This window comes from Electrophorus electricus, chromosome 13 (assembly GCF_041902795.1).
Source record: "Electrophorus electricus isolate QZ-2024a chromosome 13, ASM4190279v1, whole genome shotgun sequence".
Taxonomy (NCBI): Eukaryota; Metazoa; Chordata; class Actinopteri; order Gymnotiformes; family Gymnotidae; genus Electrophorus; species Electrophorus electricus.
Genome location: NC_137509.1, coordinates 22,362,758 through 22,380,236, shown reverse-complemented (window position 1 = coordinate 22,380,236; position 17,479 = coordinate 22,362,758). Strand labels below are relative to the sequence as shown.

General features: G+C 36.0%; 2 non-coding genes and 12 pseudogenes across 2 annotated transcripts; all 14 read right to left on the bottom strand.

The window, feature by feature from the left end:
- Positions 1–1,021: 1,021 nt before the first annotated feature.
- Positions 1,022–1,140, bottom strand: LOC145649490 (5S ribosomal RNA; annotated as a pseudogene).
- Positions 1,141–1,931: 791 nt separating this feature from the next.
- On the bottom strand, positions 1,932–2,050 carry LOC145648505 (5S ribosomal RNA; annotated as a pseudogene).
- A 446-nt stretch (positions 2,051–2,496) lies between these two features.
- Positions 2,497–2,615, bottom strand: LOC145647103 (5S ribosomal RNA). The gene has a single exon (XR_014116277.1). It is a non-coding gene; the product is annotated as a 5S ribosomal RNA (ribosomal RNA).
- A 790-nt stretch (positions 2,616–3,405) lies between these two features.
- On the bottom strand, positions 3,406–3,524 carry LOC145649489 (5S ribosomal RNA; annotated as a pseudogene).
- A 570-nt stretch (positions 3,525–4,094) lies between these two features.
- On the bottom strand, positions 4,095–4,213 carry LOC145647090 (5S ribosomal RNA). Its single transcript, XR_014116276.1, has one exon. It is a non-coding gene; the product is annotated as a 5S ribosomal RNA (ribosomal RNA).
- Positions 4,214–5,003: 790 nt separating this feature from the next.
- On the bottom strand, positions 5,004–5,122 carry LOC145649488 (5S ribosomal RNA; annotated as a pseudogene).
- Positions 5,123–7,230: 2,108 nt separating this feature from the next.
- LOC145644170 (5S ribosomal RNA) lies at positions 7,231–7,349 on the bottom strand (annotated as a pseudogene).
- Positions 7,350–9,113: 1,764 nt separating this feature from the next.
- Positions 9,114–9,232, bottom strand: LOC145649214 (5S ribosomal RNA; annotated as a pseudogene).
- Positions 9,233–9,584: 352 nt separating this feature from the next.
- LOC145649006 (5S ribosomal RNA) lies at positions 9,585–9,703 on the bottom strand (annotated as a pseudogene).
- Positions 9,704–10,370: 667 nt separating this feature from the next.
- On the bottom strand, positions 10,371–10,489 carry LOC145643634 (5S ribosomal RNA; annotated as a pseudogene).
- Positions 10,490–11,717: 1,228 nt separating this feature from the next.
- Positions 11,718–11,836, bottom strand: LOC145649487 (5S ribosomal RNA; annotated as a pseudogene).
- A 1,669-nt stretch (positions 11,837–13,505) lies between these two features.
- LOC145644159 (5S ribosomal RNA) lies at positions 13,506–13,624 on the bottom strand (annotated as a pseudogene).
- A 2,204-nt stretch (positions 13,625–15,828) lies between these two features.
- On the bottom strand, positions 15,829–15,947 carry LOC145649213 (5S ribosomal RNA; annotated as a pseudogene).
- Positions 15,948–16,299: 352 nt separating this feature from the next.
- LOC145649005 (5S ribosomal RNA) lies at positions 16,300–16,418 on the bottom strand (annotated as a pseudogene).
- Positions 16,419–17,479: the final 1,061 nt, after the last annotated feature.

The window sequence follows — 17,479 nt, the reverse complement described above, 5'->3', positions numbered from 1 at the left end:
AGTTGCAGATTAAAGTAAAGTGATGCAACAAAAACTTACAGCATCTGCTATTCCCAGGTGCTAACAGATAGTTTGAGTTAATTATTCACTGCACTTCAAATTTGAACATGATAGCTTGAACATAAATTAAAGGGATGCAATACAATCTTACAGCACCTGCTATTCCCTGGTACTAAAATATTTCTATTTAATCTGTACACTGCACATACAAGCTTGTCAGTTGCAGATTAAAGTAAAGTGATGCAACAAAAACTTACAGCATCTGCTATTCCCAGGTGCTAACAGATAGTTTTTTTAATTAATCACTGCATTTCACATCCTAGCATGTCATCTTGACAGTAAATTAAAGTGATGCAAGAGAAGCTTACAGCATCTCGTAGTCCAAGGTGCTAACATATAGTTTTTTGATGAATCACTGCACTTCACATTCAGGCATGTGAGTTGGAGAGTAAATGAAAGTGATGCAAAAAAAATTTTCAGCATCTGCTATTCCCAGGTGCTAACAGATAGTTTGAGTTAATTATTCACTGCACTTCAAATTTGAACATGATAGCTTGAACATAAATTAAAGGGATGCAATACAATCTTACAGCACCTGCTATTCCCTGGTACTAAAATATTTCTATTTAATCTGTACACTTCACATACAAGCTTGTCAGTTGCAGATTAAAGTAAAGTGATGCAACAAAAACTTACAGCATCTGCTATTCCCAGGTGCTAACAGATAGTTTTTTTAATTAATCACTGCATTTCACATCCTAGCATGTCATCTTGACAGTAAATTAAAGTGATGCAAGAGAAGATTACAGCATCTCGTAGTCCAAGGTGCTAACATATAGTTTTTTGATAAATCACTGCACTTCACATTCAGGCATGTGAGTTGGAGAGTAAATGAAAGTGATGCAAAAAAAACTTATAGCATCGGCTATTCCCAGGTGCTAACAGATAGTTTTTTTTATTAATCATTGCACTTCACATTTGAGCATGTCAGCTTGAAAGTAAATTAAAATGATGCAAGAAAAGCTTACAGCACCTGGTATACATAGGTAGGGTCCCACCTCAGTACTATCCAGGCCCAAACTTGCTTAGCTTCCAAGGTCAGATGAGATTGGGCATTCTCAAGCTGGTATGGCCGTAAGCCTTAAACACTTACTCAAATTGCCTAATCATAGCAAATATGATCAAAGACCAATCTGACAATTTTTTTTATTAATCCCTGCAATTGACATTCTAGAATGTTATCTTGAATGTAAATTAAATGATTCAATAAAAGCTTACAACATCTGGTATACGGAGGCACTAACAGACAGTTTTTTGATGAATCACTGCACTTCACATTCAGGCATGTGAGTTGGAGAGTAAATGAAAGTGATGCAAAAAAAACTTACAGCATCTGCTATTCCCAGGTGCTAACAGATAGTTTGAGTTAATTATTCACTGCACTTCAAATTTGAACATGATAGCTTGAACATAAATTAAAGGGATGCAATGCAGTCTTACAGCACCTGCTATTCCCTGGTACTAAAATATTTCTATTTAATCTGTACACTTCACATACAAGCTTGTCAGTTGCAGATTAAAGTAAAGTGATGCAACAAAAACTTACAGCATCTGCTATTCCCAGGTGCTAACAGATAGTTTTTTTAATTAATCACTGCATTTCACATCTTAGCATGTCATCTTGACAGTAAATTAAAGTGATGCAAGAGAAGCTTACAGCATCTCGTAGTCCAAGGTGCTAACAGATAGTTTTTTGATGAATCACTGCACTTCACATTCATGCATGTGAGTTGGAGAGTAAATGAAAGTGATGCAAAAAAAACTTACAGCATCGGGTATTCCCAGGTGCTAACAGATAGTTTTTTTTATTAATCACTGCACTTCACATTTGAGCATGTCAGCTTGAAAGTAAATTAAAGTGATGCAAGAAAAGCTTACAGCACCTGGTATTCCTAGGTAGGGTCCCACCTCAGTACTATACAGGCCCAAACTTGCTTAGCTTCCAAGGTCAGATGAGATTGGGCGTTCTCAAACTGGTGTGGCCGTAAGCCTTATACTCTTACTCAAATTGCCTAATCATAGCAAATATCATCAAAGACCAATCTGACAATTTTTTTTATTAATCCCTGCACTTGACATTCTAGAATGTTATCTTGAATGTAATTAAATGATGCAATAAAAGCTTACAATACGGAGCTGGTATACGGAGGCACTAATTATTCACTGCACTTCAAATTTGAACATGATAGCTTGAACATAAATTAAAGGGATGCAATACAATCTTACAGCACCTGCTATTCCCTGGTACTAAAATATTTCTATTTAATCTGTACACTTCACATACAAGCTGGTCAGTTGCAGATTAAAGTAAAGTGATGCAACAAAAACTTACAGCATCTGCTATTCCCAGGTGCTAACAGATAGTTTTTTTAATTAATCACTGCATTTCACATCCTAGCATGTCATCTTGACAGTAAATTAAAGTGATGCAAGAAAAGCTTACAGCACCTGGTATTCCTAGGTAGGGTCCCACCTCAGTACTATCCAGGCCCAAACTTGCTTAGCTTCCAAGGTCAGATGAGATTGGGCATTCTCAAGCTGGTATGGCCGTAAGCCTTAAACACTTACTCAAATTGCCTAATCATAGCAAATATGATCAAAGACCAATGTGACAATTTTTTTTATTAATCCCTGCAATTGACATTCTAGAATGTTATCTTGAATGTAAATTAAATGATGCAATAAAAGCTTACAACATCTGGTATACGGAGGCACTAACAGACAGTTTTTTGATGAATCACTGCACTTCACATTCAGGCATGTGAGTTGGAGAGTAAATGAAAGTGATGCAAAAAAAACTTACAGCATCTGCTATTCCCAGGTGCTAACAGCTAGTTTGAGTTAATTATTCACTGCACTTCAAATTTGAACATGATAGCTTGAACATAAATTAAAGGGATGCAATGCAATCTTACAGCACCTGCTATTCCCTGGTACTAAAATATTTCTATTTAATCTGTACACTTCACATACAAGCTTGTCAGTTGCAGATTAAAGTAAAGTGATGCAACAAAAACTTACAGCATCTGCTATTCCCAGGTGCTAACAGATAGTTTTTTTAATTAATCACTGCATTTCACATCTTAGCATGTCATCTTGACAGTAAATTAAAGTGATGCAAGAGAAGCTTACAGCATCTCGTAGTCCAAGGTGCTAACAGATAGTTTTTGATGAATCACTGCACTTCACATTCAGGCATGTGAGTTGGAGAGTAAATGAAAGTGATGCAAAAAAAACTTACAGCATCGGCTATTCCCAGGTGCTAACAGATAGTTTTTTTTATTAATCATTGCACTTCACATTTGAGCATGTCAGCTTGAAAGTAAATTAAAACGATGCAAGAAAAGCTTACAGCACCTGGTATACATAGGTAGGGTCCCACCTCAGTACTATCCAGGCCCAAACTTGCTTAGCTTCCAAGGTCAGATGAGATTGGGCATTCTCAAGCTGGTATGGCCGTAAGCCTTAAACATTTACTCAAATTGCCTAATCATAGCAAATATGATCAAAGACCAATCTGACAATTTTTTTTATTAATCCCTGCAATTGACATTCTAGAATGTTATCTTGAATGTAAATTAAATGATGCAATAAAAGCTTACAACATCTGGTATACGGAGGCACTAACAGACAGTTTTTTGATGAATCACTGCACTTCACATTCAGGCATGTGAGTTGGAGAGTAAATGGAAGTGATGCAAAAAAAACTTACAGCATCTGCTATTCCCAGGTGCTAACAGATAGTTTGAGTTAATTATTCACTGCACTTCAAATTTGAACATGATAGCTTGAACATAAATTAAAGGGATGCAATACAATCTTACAGCACCTGCTATTCCCTGGTACTAAAATATTTCTATTTAATCTGTACACTTCACATACAAGCTGGTCAGTTGCAGATTAAAGTAAAGTGATGCAACAAAAACTTACAGCATCTGCTATTCCCAGGTGCTAACAGATAGTTTTTTTAATTAATCACTGCATTTCACATCCTAGCATGTCATCTTGACAGTAAATTAAAGTGATGCAAGAAAAGCTTACAGCACCTGGTATTCCTAGGTAGGGTCCCACCTCAGTACTATCCAGGCCCAAACTTGCTTAGCTTCCAAGGTCAGATGAGATTGGGCATTCTCAAGCTGGTATGGCCGTAAGCCTTAAACACTTACTCAAATTGCCTAATCATAGCAAATATGATCAAAGACCAATGTGACAATTTTTTTTATTAATCCCTGCAATTGACATTCTAGAATGTTATCTTGAATGTAAATTAAATGATGCAATAAAAGCTTACAACATCTGGTATACGGAGGCACTAACAGACAGTTTTTTGATGAATCACTGCACTTCACATTCAGGCATGTGAGTTGGAGAGTAAATGAAAGTGATGCAAAAAAAACTTACAGCATCTGCTATTCCCAGGTGCTAACAGCTAGTTTGAGTTAATTATTCACTGCACTTCAAATTTGAACATGATAGCTTGAACATAAATTAAAGGGATGCAATGCAATCTTACAGCACCTGCTATTCCCTGGTACTAAAATATTTCTATTTAATCTGTACACTTCACATACAAGCTTGTCAGTTGCAGATTAAAGTAAAGTGATGCAACAAAAACTTACAGCATCTGCTATTCCCAGGTGCTAACAGATAGTTTTTTTAATTAATCACTGCATTTCACATCTTAGCATGTCATCTTGACAGTAAATTAAAGTGATGCAAGAGAAGCTTACAGCATCTCGTAGTCCAAGGTGCTAACAGATAGTTTTTGATGAATCACTGCACTTCACATTCAGGCATGTGAGTTGGAGAGTAAATGAAAGTGATGCAAAAAAAACTTACAGCATCGGCTATTCCCAGGTGCTAACAGATAGTTTTTTTTATTAATCATTGCACTTCACATTTGAGCATGTCAGCTTGAAAGTAAATTAAAACGATGCAAGAAAAGCTTACAGCACCTGGTATACATAGGTAGGGTCCCACCTCAGTACTATCCAGGCCCAAACTTGCTTAGCTTCCAAGGTCAGATGAGATTGGGCATTCTCAAGCTGGTATGGCCGTAAGCCTTAAACATTTACTCAAATTGCCTAATCATAGCAAATATGATCAAAGACCAATCTGACAATTTTTTTTATTAATCCCTGCAATTGACATTCTAGAATGTTATCTTGAATGTAAATTAAATGATGCAATAAAAGCTTACAACATCTGGTATACGGAGGCACTAACAGACAGTTTTTTGATGAATCACTGCACTTCACATTCAGGCATGTGAGTTGGAGAGTAAATGGAAGTGATGCAAAAAAAACTTACAGCATCTGCTATTCCCAGGTGCTAACAGATAGTTTGAGTTAATTATTCACTGCACTTCAAATTTGAACATGATAGCTTGAACATAAATTAAAGGGATGCAATACAATCTTACAGCACCTGCTATTCCCTGGTACTAAAATATTTCTATTTAATCTGTACACTTCACATACAAGCTTGTCAGTTGCAGATTAAAGTAAAGTGATGCAACAAAAACTTACAGCATCTGCTATTCCCAGGTGCTAACAGATAGTTTTTTTAATTAATCACTGCATTTCACATCCTAGCATGTCATCTTGACAGTAAATTAAAGTGATGCAAGAGAAGCTTACAGCATCTCGTAGTCCAAGGTGCTAACATATAGTTTTTTGATGAATCACTGCACTTCACATTCAGGCATGTGAGTTGGAGAGTAAATGAAAGTGATGCAAAAAAAATTTTCAGCATCTGCTATTCCCAGGTGCTAACAGATAGTTTGAGTTAATTATTCACTGCACTTCAAATTTGAACATGATAGCTTGAACATAAATTAAAGGGATGCAATACAATCTTACAGCACCTGCTATTCCCTGGTACTAAAATATTTCTATTTAATCTGTACACTTCACATACAAGCTTGTCAGTTGCAGATTAAAGTAAAGTGATGCAACAAAAACTTACAGCATCTGCTATTCCCAGGTGCTAACAGATAGTTTTTTTAATTAATCACTGCATTTCACATCCTAGCATGTCATCTTGACAGTAAATTAAAGTGATGCAAGAGAAGCTTACAGCATCTCGTAGTCCAAGGTGCTAACATATAGTTTTTTGATGAATCACTGCACTTCACATTCAGGCATGTGAGTTGGAGAGTAAATGAAAGTGATGCAAAAAAAACTTACAGCATCTGCTATTCCCAGGTGCTAACAGATAGTTTGAGTTAATTATTCACTGCACTTCAAATTTGAACATGATAGCTTGAACATAAATTAAAGGGATGCAATACAATCTTACAGCACCTGCTATTCCCTGGTACTAAAATATTTCTATTTAATCTGTACACTTCACATACAAGCTTGTCAGTTGCAGATTAAAGTAAAGTGATGCAACAAAAACTTACAGCATCTGCTATTCCCAGGTGCTAACAGATAGTTTTTTTAATTAATCACTGCATTTCACATCCTAGCATGTCATCTTGACAGTAAATTAAAGTGATGCAAGAGAAGCTTACAGCATCTCGTAGTCCAAGGTGCTAACATATAGTTTTTTGATGAATCACTGCACTTCACATTCAGGCATGTGAGTTGGAGAGTAAATGAAAGTGATGCAAAAAAAACTTACAGCATCTGCTATTCCCAGGTGCTAACAGATAGTTTGAGTTAATTATTCACTGCACTTCAAATTTGAACATGATAGCTTGAACATAAATTAAAGGGATGCAATACAATCTTACAGCACCTGCTATTCCCTGGTACTAAAATATTTCTATTTAATCTGTACACTTCACATACAAGCTTGTCAGTTGCAGATTAAAGTAAAGTGATGCAACAAAAACTTACAGCATCTGCTATTCCCAGGTGCTAACAGATAGTTTTTTTAATTAATCACTGCATTTCACATCTTAGCATTTCATCTTGACAGTAAATTAAAGTGATGCAAGAGAAGCTTACAGCATCTCGTAGTCCAAGGTGCTAACCGATAGTTTTTTGATGAATCACTGCACTTCACATTCAGGCATGTGAGTTGGAGAGTAAATGAAAGTGATGCAAAAAAAACTTACAGCATCGGCTATTCCCAGGTGCTAACAGATAGTTTTTTTTATTAATCACTGCACTTCACATTTGAACATGTCAGCTTGAAAGTAAATTAAAGTGATGCAAGAAAAGCTTACAGCACCTGGTATTCCTAGGTAGGGTCCCACCTCAGTACTATCCAGGCCCAAACTTGCTTAGCTTCCAAGCTCAGATGAGATTGGGCGTTCTCAAGCTGGTGTGGCCGTAAGCCTTATACGCTTACTCAAATTGCCTAATCATAGCAAATATGATCAAAGACCAATCTGACAATTTTTTTTATTAATCCCTGCACTTGACATTCTAGAATGTTATCTTGAATGTAATTAAATGATGCAATAAAAGCTTACAATACGGAGCTGGTATACGGAGGCACTAATTATTCACTGCACTTCAAATTTGAACATGATAGCTTGAACATAAATTAAAGGGATGCAATACAATCTTACATCACCTGCTATTCCCTGGTACTAAAATATTTCTATTTAATCTGTACACTTCACATACAAGCTTGTCAGTTGCAGATTAAAGTAAAGTGATGCAACAAAAACTTACAGCATCTGCTATTCCCAGGTGCTAACAGATAGTTTTTTTAATTAATCACTGCATTTCACATCCTAGCATGTCATCTTGACAGTAAATTAAAGTGATGCAAGAGAAGCTTACAGCATCTCGTAGTCCAAGGTGCTAACATATAGTTTTTTGATGAATCACTGCACTTCACATTCAGGCATGTGAGTTGGAGAGTAAATGAAAGTGATGCAAAAAAAACTTACAGCATCTGCTATTCCCAGGTGCTAACAGATAGTTTAAGTTAATTATTCACTGCACTTCAAATTTGAACATGATAGCTTGAACATAAATTAAAGGGATGCAATACAATCTTACAGCACCTGCTATTCCCTGGTACTAAAATATTTCTATTTAATCTGTACACTTCACATACAAGCTTGTCAGTTGCAGATTAAAGTAAAGTGATGCAACAAAAACTTACAGCATCTGCTATTCCCAGGTGCTAACAGATAGTTTTTTTAATTAATCACTGCATTTCACATCCTAGCATGTCATCTTGACAGTAAATTAAAGTGACGCAAGAGAAGCTTACAGCATCTCGTAATCCAAGGTGCTAACATATAGTTTTTTGATGAATCACTGCACTTCACATTCAGGCATGTGAGTTGGAGAGTAAATGAAAGTGATGCAAAAAAAAATTTACAGCATCTGCTATTCCCAGGTGCTAACAGATAGTTTGAGTTAATTATTCACTGCACTTCAAATTTGAACATGATAGCTTGAACATAAATTAAAGGGATGCAATACAATCTTACAGCACCTGCTATTCCCTGGTACTAAAATATTTCTATTTAATCTGTACACTTCACATACAAGCTTGTCAGTTGCAGATTAAAGTAAAGTGATGCAACAAAAACTTACAGCATCTGCTATTCCCAGGTGCTAACAGATAGTTTTTTTAATTAATCACTGCATTTCACATCCTAGCATGTCATCTTGACAGTAAATTAAAGTGATGCAAGAGAAGCTTACAGCATCTCGTAGTCCAAGGTGCTAACATATAGTTTTTTGATGAATCACTGCACTTCACATTCAGGCATGTGAGTTGGAGAGTAAATGAAAGTGATGCAAAAAAAACTTACAGCATCTGCTATTCCCAGGTGCTAACAGATAGTTTAAGTTAATTATTCACTGCACTTCAAATTTGAACATGATAGCTTGAACATAAATTAAAGGGATGCAATACAATCTTACAGCACCTGCTATTCCCTGGTACTAAAATATTTCTATTTAATCTGTACACTTCACATACAAGCTTGTCAGTTGCAGATTAAAGTAAAGTGATGCAACAAAAACTTACAGCATCTGCTATTCCCAGGTGCTAACAGATAGTTTTTTTTATTAATCATTGCACTTCACATTTGAGCATGTCAGCTTGAAAGTAAATTAAAATGATGCAAGAAAAGCTTACAGCACCTGGTATACATAGGTAGGGTCCCACCTCAGTACTATCCAGGCCCAAACTTGCTTAGTTTCCAAGGTCAGATGAGATTGGGCATTCTCAAGCTGGTATGGCCGTAAGCCTTAAACACTTACTCAAATTGCCTAATCATAGCAAATATGATCAAAGACCAATCTGACAATTTTTTTTATTAATCCCTGCAATTGACATTCTAGAATGTTATCTTGAATGTAAATTAAATGATGCAATAAAAGCTTACAACATCTGGTATACGGAGGCACTAACAGACAGTTTTTTGATGAATCACTGCACTTCACATTCAGGCATGTGAGTTGGAGAGTAAATGAAAGTGATGCAAAAAAAACTTACAGCATCGGCTATTCCCAGGTGCTAACAGATAGTTTTTTTTATTAATCACTGCACTTCACATTTGAGCATGTCAGCTTGAAAGTAAATTAAAGTGATGCAAGAAAAGCTTACAGCACCTGGTGTCCCTAGGTAGGGTCCCACCTCAGTACTATCCAGGCCCAAACTTGCTTAGCTTCCAAGGTCAGATGAGATTGGGCGTTCTCAAGCTGGTGTGGCCGTAAGCCTTATACGCTTACTCAAATTGCCTAATCATAGCAAATATGATCAAAGACCAATCTGACAATTTTTTTTATTAATCCCTGCAATTGACATTCTAGAATGTTATCTTGAATGTAATTAAATGATGCAATAAAAGCTTACAATACGGAGTTGGTATACGGAGGCACTAATTATTCACTGCACTTCAAATTTGAACATGATAGCTTGAACATAAATTAAAGGGATGCAAACAATCTTACAGCACCTGCTATTCCCTGGTACTAAAATATTTCTATTTAATCTGTACACTTCACATACAAGCTTGTCAGTTGCAGATTAAAGTAAAGTGATGCAACAAAAACTTACAGCATCTGCTATTCCCAGGTGCTAACAGATAGTTTTTTTAATTAATCACTGCATTTCACATCCTAGCATGTCATCTTGACAGTAAATTAAAGTGATGCAAGAGAAGATTACAGCATCTCGTAGTCCAAGGTGCTAACATATAGTTTTTTGATAAATCACTGCACTTCACATTCAGGCATGTGAGTTGGAGAGTAAATGAAAGTGATGCAAAAAAAAACTTATAGCATCGGCTATTCCCAGGTGCTAACAGATAGTTTTTTTTATTAATCATTGCACTTCACATTTGAGCATGTCAGCTTGAAAGTAAATTAAAATGATGCAAGAAAAGCTTACAGCACCTGGTATACATAGGTAGGGTCCCACCTCAGTACTATCCAGGCCCAAACTTGCTTAGCTTCCAAGGTCAGATGAGATTGGGCATTCTCAAGCTGTTATGGCCGTAAGCCCTAAACACTTACTCAAATTGCCTAATCATAGCAAATATGATCAAAGACCAATCTGACAATTTTTTTTATTAATCCCTGCACTTGACATTCTAGAATGTTATCTTGAATGTAATTAAATGATGCAATAAAAGCTTACAACATCTGGTATACGGAGGCACTAACAGACAGTTTTTTGATGAATCACTGCACTTCACATTCAGGCATGTGAGTTGGAGAGTAAATGGAAGTGATGCAAAAAAAACTTACAGCATCTGCTATTCCCAGGTGCTAACAGATAGTTTGAGTTAATTATTCACTGCACTTCAAATTTGAACATGATAGCTTGAACATAAATTAAAGGGATGCAATACAATCTTACAGCACCTGCTATTCCCTGGTACTAAAATATTTCTATTTAATCTGTACACTTCACATACAAGCTTGTCAGTTGCAGATTAAAGTAAAGTGATGCAACAAAAACTTACAGCATCTGCTATTCCCAGGTGCTAACAGATAGTTTTTTTAATTAATCACTGCATTTCACATCCTAGCATGTCATCTTGACAGTAAATTAAAGTGATGCAAGAGAAGCTTACAGCATCTCGTAGTCCAAGGTGCTAACATATAGTTTTTTGATGAATCACTGCACTTCACATTCAGGCATGTGAGTTGGAGAGTAAATGAAAGTGATGCAAAAAAAATTTTCAGCATCTGCTATTCCCAGGTGCTAACAGATAGTTTGAGTTAATTATTCACTGCACTTCAAATTTGAACATGATAGCTTGAACATAAATTAAAGGGATGCAATACAATCTTACAGCACCTGCTATTCCCTGGTACTAAAATATTTCTATTTAATCTGTACACTTCACATACAAGCTTGTCAGTTGCAGATTAAAGTAAAGTGATGCAACAAAAACTTACAGCATCTGCTATTCCCAGGTGCTAACAGATAGTTTTTTTAATTAATCACTGCATTTCACATCCTAGCATGTCATCTTGACAGTAAATTAAAGTGATTCAAGAGAAGCTTACAGCATCTCGTAGTCCAAGGTGCTAACAGATAGTTTTTGATGAATCACTGCACTTCACATTCAGGCATGTGAGTTGGAGAGTAAATGAAAGTGATGCAAAAAAAACTTACAGCATCGGCTATTCCCAGGTGCTAACAGATAGTTTTTTTTATTAATCATTGCACTTCACATTTGAGCATGTCAGCTTGAAAGTAAATTAAAACGATGCAAGAAAAGCTTACAGCACCTGGTATACATAGGTAGGGTCCCACCTCAGTACTATCCAGGCCCAAACTTGCTTAGCTTCCAAGGTCAGATGAGATTGGGCATTCTCAAGCTGGTATGGCCGTAAGCCTTAAACATTTACTCAAATTGCCTAATCATAGCAAATATGATCAAAGACCAATCTGACAATTTTTTTTATTAATCCCTGCAATTGACATTCTAGAATGTTATCTTGAATGTAAATTAAATGATGCAATAAAAGCTTACAACATCTGGTATACGGAGGCACTAACAGACAGTTTTTTGATGAATCACTGCACTTCACATTCAGGCATGTGAGTTGGAGAGTAAATGGAAGTGATGCAAAAAAAACTTACAGCATCTGCTATTCCCAGGTGCTAACAGATAGTTTGAGTTAATTATTCACTGCACTTCAAATTTGAACATGATAGCTTGAACATAAATTAAAGGGATGCAATACAATCTTACAGCACCTGCTATTCCCTGGTACTAAAATATTTCTATTTAATCTGTACACTGCACATACAAGCTTGTCAGTTGCAGATTAAAGTAAAGTGATGCAACAAAAACTTACAGCATCTGCTATTCCCAGGTGCTAACAGATAGTTTTTTTAATTAATCACTGCATTTCACATCCTAGCATGTCATCTTGACAGTAAATTAAAGTGATGCAAGAGAAGCTTACAGCATCTCGTAGTCCAAGGTGCTAACATATAGTTTTTTGATGAATCACTGCACTTCACATTCAGGCATGTGAGTTGGAGAGTAAATGAAAGTGATGCAAAAAAAACTTACAGCATCTGCTATTCCCAGGTGCTAACAGATAGTTTGAGTTAATTATTCACTGCACTTCAAATTTGAACATGATAGCTTGAACATAAATTAAAGGGATGCAATACAATCTTACAGCACCTGCTATTCCCTGGTACTAAAATATTTCTATTTAATCTGTACACTTCACATACAAGCTTGTCAGTTGCAGATTAAAGTAAAGTGATGCAACAAAAACTTACAGCATCTGCTATTCCCAGGTGCTAACAGATAGTTTTTTTAATTAATCACTGCATTTCACATCCTAGCATGTCATCTTGACAGTAAATTAAAGTGATGCAAGAGAAGCTTACAGCATCTCGTAGTCCAAGGTGCTAACATATAGTTTTTTGATGAATCACTGCACTTCACATTCAGGCATGTGAGTTGGAGAGTAAATGAAAGTGATGCAAAAAAAACTTACAGCATCTGCTATTCCCAGGTGCTAACAGATAGTTTGAGTTAATTATTCACTGCACTTCAAATTTGAACATGATAGCTTGAACATAAATTAAAGGGATGCAATACAATCTTACAGCACCTGCTATTCCCTGGTACTAAAATATTTCTATTTAATCTGTACACTTCACATACAAGCTTGTCAGTTGCAGATTAAAGTAAAGTGATGCAACAAAAACCTACAGCATCTGCTATTCCCAGGTGCTAACAGATAGTTTTTTTAATTAATCACTGCATTTCACATCTTAGCATTTCATCTTGACAGTAAATTAAAGTGATGCAAGAGAAGCTTACAGCATCTCGTAGTCCAAGGTGCTAACCGATAGTTTTTTGATGAATCACTGCACTTCACATTCAGGCATGTGAGTTGGAGAGTAAATGAAAGTGATGCAAAAAAAACTTACAGCATCGGCTATTCCCAGGTGCTAACAGATAGTTTTTTTTATTAATCACTGCACTTCACATTTGAACATGTCAGCTTGAAAGTAAATTAAAGTGATGCAAGAAAAGCTTACAGCACCTGGTATTCCTAGGTAGGGTCCCACCTCAGTACTATCCAGGCCCAAACTTGCTTAGCTTCCAAGCTCAGATGAGATTGGGCGTTCTCAAGCTGGTGTGGCCGTAAGCCTTATACGCTTACTCAAATTGCCTAATCATAGCAAATATGATCAAAGACCAATCTGACAATTTTTTTTATTAATCCCTGCACTTGACATTCTAGAATGTTATCTTGAATGTAATTAAATGATGCAATAAAAGCTTACAATACGGAGCTGGTATACGGAGGCACTAATTATTCACTGCACTTCAAATTTGAACATGATAGCTTGAACATAAATTAAAGGGATGCAATACAATCTTACAGCACCTGCTATTCCCTGGTACTAAAATATTTCTATTTAATCTGTACACTTCACATACAAGCTTGTCAGTTGCAGATTAAAGTAAAGTGATGCAACAAAAACTTACAGCATCTGCTATTCCCAGGTGCTAACAGATAGTTTTTTTAATTAATCACTGCATTTCACATCCTAGCATGTCATCTTGACAGTAAATTAAAGTGATGCAAGAGAAGCTTACAGCATCTCGTAATCCAAGGTGCTAACATATAGTTTTTTGATGAATCACTGCACTTCACATTCAGGCATGTGAGTTGGAGAGTAAATGAAAGTGATGCAAAAAAAAATTTACAGCATCTGCTATTCCCAGGTGCTAACAGATAGTTTGAGTTAATTATTCACTGCACTTCAAATTTGAACATGATAGCTTGAACATAAATTAAAGGGATGCAATACAATCTTACATCACCTGCTATTCCCTGGTACTAAAATATTTCTATTTAATCTGTACACTTCACATACAAGCTTGTCAGTTGCAGATTAAAGTAAAGTGATGCAACAAAAACTTACAGCATCTGCTATTCCCAGGTGCTAACAGATAGTTTTTTTAATTAATCACTGCATTTCACATCCTAGCATGTCATCTTGACAGTAAATTAAAGTGATGCAAGAGAAGCTTACAGCATCTCGTAGTCCAAGGTGCTAACATATAGTTTTTTGATGAATCACTGCACTTCACATTCAGGCATGTGAGTTGGAGAGTAAATGAAAGTGATGCAAAAAAAACTTACAGCATCTGCTATTCCCAGGTGCTAACAGATAGTTTAAGTTAATTATTCACTGCACTTCAAATTTGAACATGATAGCTTGAACATAAATTAAAGGGATGCAATACAATCTTACAGCACCTGCTATTCCCTGGTACTAAAATATTTCTATTTAATCTGTACACTTCACATACAAGCTTGTCAGTTGCAGATTAAAGTAAAGTGATGCAACAAAAACTTACAGCATCTGCTATTCCCAGGTGCTAACAGATAGTTTTTTTAATTAATCACTGCATTTCACATCCTAGCATGTCATCTTGACAGTAAATTAAAGTGACGCAAGAGAAGCTTACAGCATCTCGTAATCCAAGGTGCTAACATATAGTTTTTTGATGAATCACTGCACTTCACATTCAGGCATGTGAGTTGGAGAGTAAATGAAAGTGATGCAAAAAAAAATTTACAGCATCTGCTATTCCCAGGTGCTAACAGATAGTTTGAGTTAATTATTCACTGCACTTCAAATTTGAACATGATAGCTTGAACATAAATTAAAGGGATGCAATACAATCTTACAGCACCTGCTATTCCCTGGTACTAAAATATTTCTATTTAATCTGTACACTTCACATACAAGCTTGTCAGTTGCAGATTAAAGTAAAGTGATGCAACAAAAACTTACAGCATCTGCTATTCCCAGGTGCTAACAGATAGTTTTTTTAATTAATCACTGCATTTCACATCCTAGCATGTCATCTTGACAGTAAATTAAAGTGATGCAAGAGAAGCTTACAGCATCTCGTAGTCCAAGGTGCTAACATATAGTTTTTTGATGAATCACTGCACTTCACATTCAGGCATGTGAGTTGGAGAGTAAATGAAAGTGATGCAAAAAAAACTTACAGCATCTGCTATTCCCAGGTGCTAACAGATAGTTTAAGTTAATTATTCACTGCACTTCAAATTTGAACATGATAGCTTGAACATAAATTAAAGGGATGCAATACAATCTTACAGCACCTGCTATTCCCTGGTACTAAAATATTTCTATTTAATCTGTACACTTCACATACAAGCTTGTCAGTTGCAGATTAAAGTAAAGTGATGCAACAAAAACTTACAGCATCTGCTATTCCCAGGTGCTAACAGATAGTTTTTTTTATTAATCATTGCACTTCACATTTGAGCATGTCAGCTTGAAAGTAAATTAAAATGATGCAAGAAAAGCTTACAGCACCTGGTATACATAGGTAGGGTCCCACCTCAGTACTATCCAGGCCCAAACTTGCTTAGTTTCCAAGGTCAGATGAGATTGGGCATTCTCAAGCTGGTATGGCCGTAAGCCTTAAACACTTACTCAAATTGCCTAATCATAGCAAATATGATCAAAGACCAATCTGACAATTTTTTTTATTAATCCCTGCAATTGACATTCTAGAATGTTATCTTGAATGTAAATTAAATGATGCAATAAAAGCTTACAACATCTGGTATACGGAGGCACTAACAGACAGTTTTTTGATGAATCACTGCACTTCACATTCAGGCATGTGAGTTGGAGAGTAAATGAAAGTGATGCAAAAAAAACTTACAGCATCGGCTATTCCCAGGTGCTAACAGATAGTTTTTTTTATTAATCACTGCACTTCACATTTGAGCATGTCAGCTTGAAAGTAAATTAAAGTGATGCAAGAAAAGCTTACAGCACCTGGTGTCCCTAGGTAGGGTCCCACCTCAGTACTATCCAGGCCCAAACTTGCTTAGCTTCCAAGGTCAGATGAGATTGGGCGTTCTCAAGCTGGTGTGGCCGTAAGCCTTATACGCTTACTCAAATTGCCTAATCATAGCAAATATGATCAAAGACCAATCTGACAATTTTTTTTATTAATCCCTGCAATTGACATTCTAGAATGTTATCTTGAATGTAATTAAATGATGCAATAAAAGCTTACAATACGGAGTTGGTATACGGAGGCACTAATTATTCACTGCACTTCAAATTTGAACATGATAGCTTGAACATAAATTAAAGGGATGCAAACAATCTTACAGCACCTGCTATTCCCTGGTACTAAAATATTTCTATTTAATCTGTACACTTCACATACAAGCTTGTCAGTTGCAGATTAAAGTAAAGTGATGCAACAAAAACTTACAGCATCTGCTATTCCCAGGTGCTAACAGATAGTTTTTTTAATTAATCACTGCATTTCACATCCTAGCATGTCATCTTGACAGTAAATTAAAGTGATGCAAGAGAAGCTTACAGCATCTCGTAGTCCAAGGTGCTAACATATAGTTTTTTGATGAATCACTGCACTTCACATTCAGGCATGTGAGTTGGAGAGTAAATGAAAGTGATGCAAAAAAAATTTTCAGCATCTGCTATTCCCAGGTGCTAACAGATAGTTTGAGTTAATTATTCACTGCACTTCAAATTTGAACATGATAGCTTGAACATAAATTAAAGGGATGCAATACAATCTTACAGCACCTGCTATTCCCTGGTACTAAAATATTTCTATTTAATCTGTACACTTCACATACAAGCTTGTCAGTTGCAGATTAAAGTAAAGTGATGCAACAAAAACTTACAGCATCTGCTATTCCCAGGTGCTAACAGATAGTTTTTTTAATTAATCACTGCATTTCACATCCTAGCATGTCATCTTGAAAGTAAATTAAAGTGATTCAAGAGAAGCTTACAGCATCTCGTAGTCCAAGGTGCTAACAGATAGTTTTTGATGAATCACTGCACTTCACATTCAGGCATGTGAGTTGGAGAGTAAATGAAAGTGATGCAAAAAAAACTTACAGCATCGGCTATTCCCAGGTGCTAACAGATAGTTTTTTTTATTAATAATTGCACTTCATAT